At 39.4% G+C, this 10,415-nt stretch overlaps 1 long non-coding RNA gene across 1 annotated transcript; it reads right to left on the bottom strand.

The window, feature by feature from the left end:
- Nucleotides 1-3,752: 3,752 nt before the first annotated feature.
- On the bottom strand, nt 3,753-5,131 carry LOC110935091. The gene is made up of 3 exons (XR_002588859.2): nt 5,013-5,131; nt 4,434-4,499; nt 3,753-3,890 (listed from the first exon to the last, which is right to left on the bottom strand). It is a non-coding gene; the product is annotated as an uncharacterized LOC110935091 (long non-coding RNA).
- Nucleotides 5,132-10,415: the final 5,284 nt, after the last annotated feature.

Raw genomic sequence — 10,415 nt, 5'->3', positions numbered from 1 at the left:
TTGTTTCATCTTGGGGGCTATGGTTTTGGTGGGGATGAGGGAGAAAGAATCGTAAGAAATAATATGTTTCCTAAAATTTCTCCTAAAATAGTTAACACATGACCTAATTTCCTTTAATTGACTTTAACTACTATTAGGAGTAAATTACATTATTACCCTTATTCATTAATATAATTGATGGACACATGTCAACACCAGATTATTTCTTACACTTTAGCCACTTTTTACAGGATCCCTTACCAATAATAATAATAGTAGCAGTAGCAGTAGCAGTAGCAGTAGCAGTAGCAGTAGCAGTAGCAGTAGCAGTAGCAGTAGCAGTAGCAGTAGCAGTAGTAGTAATGAATTGATCTTTCTTTAATAGGAATATAAAAGAAAAACATTGCTTTAAGAATTTTTATAACATGAATATAGAAAATAAATAATAATAATTAGACCTAAAGAATATGTAAAATAAAAAATAAATCTTATCAATAATTATTGTTTATCACTTATCAATCATTTAGGAAATATATAAATTATATTTAAACCTAAAGGATATAAATTATATGACACATGTCCCTCATACATTTATTTTATTGTATAATATAGACATAGATAAATTTGGTACGCATTGTATTTATAGGATAAATAAAATTGCTTATGTATTATTTATTATTATTGTAATTATTTATCATATTATTAAATTAATATATGTCATCCTATTTTATCCTACTTTTAAGGTGTCATACCTCAACTGATTCTTGAATCATCAGGGCGTGGCACTGAGCGAAACAGATTGTTCATGAAAATCCATAACAACTATTAATGACAATATTTTTAAGGTTCAATATCCCATATGTCACACCCCAACCGATGGCGGAATCATCGGGGCATGGCACTGAGCGAAACAGATTGTTCAGAAGTTTCCATAACAACTATCTATATAATCCAGTTAAAGATACGTCCCATACCGTATCCCGAATAAACAAATACATTATTACAGATAACATCCAAACAAGTAGTTCTGTTCCGACAACTCAAATTTAAGTTAATACAAAACATAAATATTGTTGAAATGCTCCTAAGACCCAGCCTGACAAGATCTACAGACAACTATGCCCTAGTTGCTTGTTCCTGACAGACAACTATTTGTTGGGGGCCTCTAAAGCTTTATTCTAGCTTCACTTCCCTAGCAAGCATACATCTTAAACACCTGTCACATACGTTAAAATAAAGTCAATACATAAAATGTAAAGGTGAGCATACAAGTTTGATAATAGCATATAGAGTTCGAATAGTTTACGCATAACCAGCACGTACACAGAGGGAAATGATGCATGTTAATTATCGACATGGACCTATCGATACCAACGACTGCGGGTTGACTGTCCGAGACAGTTCGCAATACATGATTACCACCGTAATCCATGCAAGTAATTGTCCTTAACAACCCCCGAGTGAACGGGTGCTGAGTCCAAAGTATAGTACTACGTTGCTAAGGCAGGTAGACAGCATTCCACGTGTAAACATAACAACAAGCATACATTTAGTCATGTAGTACATGCAATCGGTTAGCGCTCAAATAGTTTGAATAGTGTGTTCGATTGTGATTTTGATAAGTAACGCATGTAACACCCAAAAGTGCTAAAGCAAAAAGGGATTCGAGTATACTCACAGTGATTGATTATGGATTGAAGGGAGCGCTGAGAGTAGGGTTAGCCTGAATAGTTCGACAGCATAACGATAAGTAACGCAGAAAATGTAAACAAGTGTGAATGGATCGAATAGCCTGGTCGATCGAACAGCAGGTTCGATCGAACGGGTTGTTCGTTCGGCTAACAGTCCTGTTCGATCGGCCGGTAGGCTCGATCGGCTGGGCCATTCGAGTGGATTGTTTCTTCCTCTGAGAAGGATGTGTTTATGTATGATGGTTTGAACTTTTGAAGTTTTCGTTGTAGCATTTGAGAACACTGAAGTGTTCTTACCTTTCGGGTCGATCGATCGAACGGTCTATTCAATCGGCTGGCTTAACCGATCGGTTAGGAACTTCAGAAGTGATCCTCAGCAGGATGTCACTCGATCGAACAGCCTGTTCGATCGGCTGGCATTCCATGCTACGAACGAGTTGCAAAATCGATTAAGTGCTGAAGCATAGTATCTCATGATCCGAAGAGTAATGTTTACCATTCGATTAGCATATTCGATCGAACATCACCTCGTCAATAGCATACTTCATGAAGTTTTGAAAAGTGTGGGACCATGTGCTAGCCGATCGGCTGGCCCGGCCGATCGGCTGGTATGTTCGATCGGCTGGGCTGTTTGTTTCGAACAGCCTAGCCGTTCGGCCAGCATTTCTGACCTGGTCGGCCTTTCGTCTAACACTTGGCTGTTTTGATTGTTTTGGTATGATTTTGAGGTATTTTGGACATCGAGTTAAACCGTAGAACATGGGTTCTTACTTGCTTCACCGGTTCGGACAGGAATCACCCAATTCCGGCCGGTGAACTGTTCGGTACGGTAGTTTGATGTTTAACCAGAAATCGGTGAACCTTGTAGATAGAATCCGAATCTTGAACCTCTTGACTGTTAGAATGATTAGTTAGTTGGTTCGAGCTCCGTCTATCGGTTTTAAGGTTTGAGTGTAAAAGAGTTGAAAGAAAGTTGGAGATCCTTCCATGAAAATGTTAAGATTCTTACAAATCCTAGCTTGTTTATATGGAAATCCGTCAGATCTAAGCTATTCACGGTTGAATGAGGCCAAAGTATGATGTTCTTCAAGAAAATCATGATGACATCACCCAAGAACACTTAGATCTTGGTGATTTCACGGTTAGAAATCAAGTTTTGAAAGATAGAAATGTGTAGAATCGTGTAATGATAAAAAACGTACAAGAATTTGAGTGAAAACTTACCGGAGTTGAGAGAAATCTGAGAAAAGGTGAAGAACAAGGGCTGGTTTGGTCAGAGCTTTCCAAAAGTAGAAAGAGTGACAATGACAGGGCTATTTATAGGCTCCAAAAGAGGAAAGTGGTAGCCGATCGGCTGGGCTGCTCGATCGAACAGCATGTTCGATCGGCTAGCCTGTTCGATCAGTGATTCCTGTTCGATCAGGAACCCCTTTTCGAGTGTTTCGCGACGATTTTCGATATTTCGATGGACGATGATACGAATACGATAGAGTTCCTAGTCAAATTACTTTCAGTCCCAACCACTATATCTAACATACAATCATCTATAAGTCACATTTCGATGTCAGTTTCGATTGAGTTTGATTGCTTTTCGAGTTTCGATTCGAGTTTCGATTGATTCGATTAAATACCACACAAAACATAAAGTAAACATGCACAAGTAACACATAAGGCACACACACATATAGCAATACCAAAATTCGCATAATTCGAAGTTCGAGTTCGATGATTAATTTGATTACTTGATTATCGATTGATTAACTTTATCGCATTGTTATTTCCTACTATTCACAGTCGTAAATCGGTCGCATTGATTAAACATTCGATCATTTTATTTAGACAACACTTACTCCACATAATACAAAAAGTAAAAAGAAACATTAACAGTTAAAGAAGTCAAAGTTGACTTGGACTTTGACTTTGACTTTGACATTCGAAAACACGGGGTGTTACACCATACTATTATTACACCCTTAAATTTATACTAGAACTAATAGCTAATTTATACCAAAAGATAGTAGTTTAACATAAGTTTCAAAAATTATTACACTTCTTAGTCTTCTAAGGACTAAGGTAGAACGTACTAAGTGTGTTTAAGAATTTGTTTACAACCAAAGAACAACAATTTAACAAGTTCAAACATAGCGGAAGCTTCGAAGTGGAGTGTTCGGTTCATCTTCAAAATCACTTGATCGCCATCCTTGTGACCCACCTAATTACCTATGATCAACCAATAAATCATTAGCTTTAATGTTTGTAAATAATAAGATATCAAGGTTTAACATCGTATTGAGAATAGCAAAAATATAAAAGTTTTCCAGGCTCCACCGTAATACAGTAGAGAACCACCGTAAATCAAAACCCTCTACCGTAAATTACGGTGACACCGTAATTTACGGTAGCACCTGGGAATTCATGTTTTTGTTTGGTTTGAGCATTTCAACCAAAATCCCAACTCTCGGGTTTCAACATTCTGCATTATCAATGTAGTAAAAGTCTAATATTTCTAGTACATCATAATATAACCACTACATACATCAATTTATCATGTTTGGAATGTAGATCATGTTTACTTGATTATTTGACCCGTTTGGCTTGCCTACGGAATTCCTTCCTTTATGACAACTACCAACGAGTTAAATTCGTTATTCAAACAAGTATTCAATACAACAATGCCTTCGCTTCAATTCAAAATAACTAGAAACTTTGATAATCAACTACAATGATCTAATGTCACATAATGTAACGAGTCATGTTACATACCTTGGCGCACGCCCTTCAAACGAGAATCACCACCGGCTTGTCCGCTCGACGTCCCGGTATCTTGTCCTATAGAGTTCATTTACAAGACATGTTTAGAACCCTCTTAGACATCATTTCGCATAATATACCGAAACATCTTAATTAAGCGTTAAAGCTTCAAATTTCTATTTGTCAGCCTTCTTTGAGGCATTTCCACAAACATCAAGAGGGCAGAATTTCTATATTATTCATATTCATGTTTATGGATTGCTTAGTAGTTGACTTAACTTCAATTAAGCCATCATATATCATGTAAACATCACATCTTTTCTGGAACTATCTTCTAAGGTCGAATTTTACTAGAATAACCACTAAGAACCCTAGAATTCATAATCATCTTGTAAAACCCACAACCCACCTTCAAGGTGTTCATGGATTTTTCTGAATTTGGTCATGATTTCACATGTAATTGGTTGAGTCTAACCTCTAAACACCAAATCAATTCTAAACTAACCAAATAACACTCATGCAACATCAATTTTCCAGATTTCACAACATCATGAGAAATTCAAGTTAAGGGATTTCACTAATTTTACATACCTTACAATCCTCTTGTGATGAGGATTATGATTTTAGGCTCAATTCTTGATTTTTACTTGGATTAATCCTTCAAGTTGCAAGTTTATTGAGATTCTAGGGTTTGGAATCTCTCCTGGTCGCCCCTCTCTCCCTCTGTTCGATCGATGTCCCCAAGATGGGTGAGTTTTGGTGTTTTGTTCACTAATTAGTATTCAAGTTTCAATTTTGACAAGTTCAGTCCCTTAACTACCATTTTCTCTCAGTTAAGTGTTTTAACCATATTATAAGTTTATTTCAAGACTAAATTTTTTTTTTAACTAGGTTAAGTTCCTAGTTAGTAAATTCTTGTTTATTAATTTCTTTAAATTTTCTAATATGAGGGTTTATATTTTCGGGTGTTACAAGTCCACCCCCCTTAAAAGGGGTTTCGTCCTCGAAACCGAGATTACGTACCAAATAATGTAGGGTGGAGTCGCCGCATTTCTTCCTCGGACTCCCATGTAGTGTCTGACCCTTTTCTGTGCTCCCATTTGACTTTGACTTGGCTTATTATTTTGTTCCTCAAACTTTTCTCCTTACGATCTAAAATCGCAATCGGTTTTACCGCATAGTTGAGGCTGTTATCCACCTCGATGTCATCGTAGTGGATATGAGCAGTTTCGTCGGCCAAACATTTTCGAAGATGTGATATGTGGAATGTGCTATGAATTCCACTCAACTCTTCGGGTAATTCAAGTCGATAAGCCACTTTACCAACCCGTTCAGTGATTCTAAATGGCCCAAGAAATCTCGGGCTTAACTTTCCTCTTTTTCTGAATCTAATGATACCCTTCCATGGGGAAACCTTTAGCATGACCATATCGCCAACCTGAAACTCAATTGGCCTATTTCTTTTATCTGCGTATGCCTTTTGCCGGTCTTGAGCCGCTTTCAAGTGTGCCCGAACTATATCAATTTTCGCATTTGTAGCTCGGATTATATCGGTTGGTGCTAGCCCCCGCGGACCCACTTCTCCCCAACATACCGGAGTCCGACACTTTCTGCCATATAATAGCTCATACGGGGCCATTTTAATGCTCGCGTGATAGCTATTGTTATATGCGAATTCGACCAAGGGTAAATGGACATCCCAACTACCCCCAAAGTCAATAATGCAAGCCCGCAGCATATCACCCAATGTTTGTATTGTTCTTTCGCTCTGCCCATCCGTTTGTGGATGGTAAGCAGTGCTAAGGAACAATTTAGTCCCCATCTGTTCTTGGAATTCACGCCAGAATTTCAAAGTAAACCGAGTATCTCTATCTGACACAATGGATATCGGTACCCCATGCCTTGCTATGATTTCATTGGTGTAAACCTCCGACATTTTCTCAGACGTATAAGTCTCACGAATCGGAATAAAGTGAGAACTCTTAGTTAACCTATCCACGACTACCCAAATAGCATCAAAGCCGCGACTTGTTTTAGGCAGTTTGGTCAATAGGTCCATCGTAATTTGCTCCCATTTCCAAACCGGGATTTCTAACGGTTGAAGTTTACCATATGGTTTTTGGTGTTCTGCCTTGACTTGTAGGCACGTCAAACATTTCTCCACGTACTTCACCGTGTCCCGCTTCATTCCGGGCCACCAATAGTTTTGCTTCAAGTCATGATACATCTTGGTCGCTCCCGGGTGAATGGAATAACGGGATTTATGAGCTTCATCAAGTAGAAGCTTTTTAACCCCACATGTGTTAGGGACCCAGATTCTATTAAAGCGAGTCTTCAGGCCGTGACTGCCTACCTCTAGGTCCTTAACTTAGCCGATAATTCTTTCCTTTTTCCAGTTTTCTGCCTTTACAGCTTCATCTTGTGCTTCTCGAACTCGTTCTAGCAAGCTTGAAGTCACAACCAGTTGCATTGATCGTACCCGTATTGGGGTATAATCCGATTTGCGGCTCAGCGCATCGGCCACTACATTAGCCTTTCCTGGGTGATAACGTATTTCACAATCGTAATCCTTCACCGTTTCCAGCCACCGCCTTTGTCGCATATTTAACTCCTTCTGATCGAAGAAGTATTTCAAACTCTTGTGGTCGGTGAATATGGTGCACTTTACTCCGTACAAGTAGTGCCTCCATATTTTTAATGCAAACACTACTGCCGCCAACTCGAGATCGTGCGTAGGATATTTCTGTTCGTGTACCTTTAATTGCCTCGAGGCATAGGCTATCACCTTGCCCCGTTGCATCAATACACATCCGAGTCCCGGTAGTGAAGCATCCGAATAAACCTCCATGTCTTCAACTCCGTCCGGTAGTGTTAGTACCGGAGCTTGAGTTAACTTTTCTTTTAGCGTTTGAAACGCTTTCTCTTGTTCAACACCCCAGATGAATCTTTCTGTCTTTCGGGTCAGCTTGGTTAGTGGTGACGCAATCTTGGAGAAATCTTGAATAAATCTCCTATAGTATCCCGCAAGTCCCAAAAAGCTTCTAATTTCAGAAGGGTTCTTTGGGGAATTCCATTTTGACACCGCCTCGATCTTTGACGGATCCACCAGTACTCCGTCAGCACTTATAATGTGGCCAAGAAATTGTACCTCTCGTAACCAAAAGGCACATTTATAGAATTTTGCGTATAGCTTCTCTCGTCTAAGGGCTTCTAACACTTCTTGTAGGTGATGTGCGTGTTCAGCTTCACTTTTCGAATATACCAATATATCATCGATAAACACGATGACCGACTTATCCAGCATTGGTTTGCAAACCCGGTTCATGAGGTCCATGAAAGCCGCGGGTGCATTTGTTAGTCCGAATGACATCACAAGGAATTCGTAATGTCCGTATCTCGTGCGGAAAGCCGTCTTCGGCACATCTTCTTCTTTGACCCTTAATTGGTGATACCCCGATCTAAGGTCAATTTTGGAAAACCAGTTCGCACCTTGTAGTTGGTCGAATAAATCGTCTATCCTCGGGAGCGGGTATCGATTCTTTATCGTGAGTTTGTTTAACTCCCGATAATCGATACACATGCGCATACTCCCCTCTTTCTTTCTCACGAACAATACCGGTGCGCCCCAAGGAGACACATCGGCCTTATGAATCCCTTGTCGAGCAGGTCTTGGATTTGGGACATCAGTTCTTGCAATTCTGACGGCGCAAGTCGATACGGGGCTTTTGCTACGGGTTTCGCGCCCGGAATCAATTCGATTCCGAACTCTACTTCCCGTTCGGGCGGTATCCCCGGTAAATCTTCCGGAAAAACATCCTCATAATCTCGTACTACCGGTACATCTCCAATCTTTCGTGATTCTTTTTCGGGTTCATTAGCGTATATCATAAATGCCTTGCATCCTTGCTTCATTAGCTTGTGAGCTTTCAACATTGAGCATACTATGGGATTACCTCCTTTTTCGCCATAGATGGTTACGTGTTTCCCGCTCGGAGATGTCAATTTTATCTCTTTACGGAAGCACACGACCTTTGCATGGTGTCGAGATAGCCAATCCATCCCAACGACGACTTGAAATTCTCCCATCAACATCGGGATTAGATTTATCAAATATTCTTCATCGTCAATGCTCAGTTTGCAATTTTCACATACATCGCAAACAATAAAACTTTTATTATTACCTATCTCTACTTCTAAGGGCACAGGTGATTTAGTTAGAATAAATGAAGGATGTCGAATAAATCCATATGAAACAAAGGATTTATTCGCACCCGTATCAAATAACACACGTGCAGGAATCGAGTTTACAGTAAATATACCTGAGACCACGTCAGGTTCAATCTTTGCTTCTGCGGCGGTTAGTTGAAAAGATCTTGCCTTTGCTTTAGGGGCTTCACCCTTCTGTTCCTGCCCACCCTTCTTTTCGACCAATTCCGGGCATTCAGATTTCTTATGACCCGTTCGATAACAATTGTAACAAACCGTTACCTTCTCCGGGCATGATAAGGCTATATGTCCCGTTTTCTTGCATATAGGACAAGGCTTATCCTTGTAATGACATTCGCCTCTATGGCCCTTCCCGCAAATTTTGCAACTCGGTGACCCGCCTTTCGTATCAGATTTCCTTGAGCTCTCACTTGTTCGTGCCTTTTTAGTAGGGCTGGGATTTACATCAGGTGCTCTCCGTTCACCCCTTTCGATACTCTTTTTCAGCTCTATTTCCCTCTCCCGAGCAGCATTTATAATCTCGGTAAAGGTCTCGTATTTGGAAGGGGTGATAAACTCCCTATACTCGGCACTCAACATGTTATGATAGTAGTATATCTTTTGTTCTTCGTTTGTCACAAGATCATCACAAAACTTCATTTTATCCATAAACGTTGCCGTGATCTTGTCTATGGTCTCGTTTTTGTGCCTGAGCTGCATGAATTCTTGCTTGATTTTATTCATAACCGCTTTGGGGCTATGATGCTTCAGAAATGGCGTCTTGAATTCATCCCAAGTCATGACCTTAACAGCTTCAATACCGATCTCTCTCTTCTTGTTATCCCACCAATCTTTTGCTTGATTTCTTAGTTGACCCGTACCATAGGCTACATAGTCATTTACATCACAATGGGTTCTCTCGAATACCCCTTCGATATCACTTAGCCATCTTTGGCACACTATTGGGTCAACCTCCCCATTGTATATCGGTGGTTTACAAGCCATGAATTCCTTGTATGAACAAGGTTTCCGTCCTCCATGTTTTTCCTTTTCAAGTTTTGAGTCGTCTTCTAATTTCTTGATTCTATCTTCTACTATTGATAGAACTGTGTTTTGAATTCTATCAATGAAGCCTGTCAGACTGTTTTCGATTGCCTTTCCAACCTCTTCGGCAATCGCCTCCCTGACTTGTTCGGTGACTCTTGGCACCGCATCATCATTACCTTTATCAGCCATCTTCGTTTCTGAAATGTTTACACAAGTTGTTAAAACATTCCATTTATAACACATGCTGTTCTTGTTTGATTCTATCAAGTTCATAACTTGATTTAGTCGTTCTTGCTTTTGATTCAATCAAGTTCACAACTTGATTTGATCGTTCTTGCTGTTGATTCAATCAAGTTCACAACTTGATTTGATCGTTCTTGCTGTTGATTCTATCAAGTTCACAACTTGATTCAATCGTTCTTGTTGTTGATTCTATCAAGTTCACAACTTGATTCAATCGTTCTTGCTGTTGATTGAGCTTACTTGCTCTTTTCATGCATATTTGTTCATTTCTCATTCTTTACGTAGTATAAGATTTATTAACTGAAATTAGTTCTTACCGGATGGTCGATCAAGCTTGAACCGAACACTTATTGACAACCTGAGGCTCTGATTACCAACTTATTACACCCTTAAATTTATACTAGAACTAATAGCTAATTTATACCAAAAGATAGTAGTTTAACATAAGTTTCAAAAATTATTACACTTCTTAGTCTTCTAAGGACTAAGGTAGAACGT

The sequence above is a fragment of the Helianthus annuus genome, chromosome 4 (genome assembly GCF_002127325.2).
Source record: "Helianthus annuus cultivar XRQ/B chromosome 4, HanXRQr2.0-SUNRISE, whole genome shotgun sequence".
Classification (NCBI taxonomy): Eukaryota; Viridiplantae; Streptophyta; class Magnoliopsida; order Asterales; family Asteraceae; genus Helianthus; species Helianthus annuus.
The sequence above is the reverse complement of the archived record's forward strand: the minus strand, read 5'-3'. Positions and strand labels throughout refer to the sequence as shown.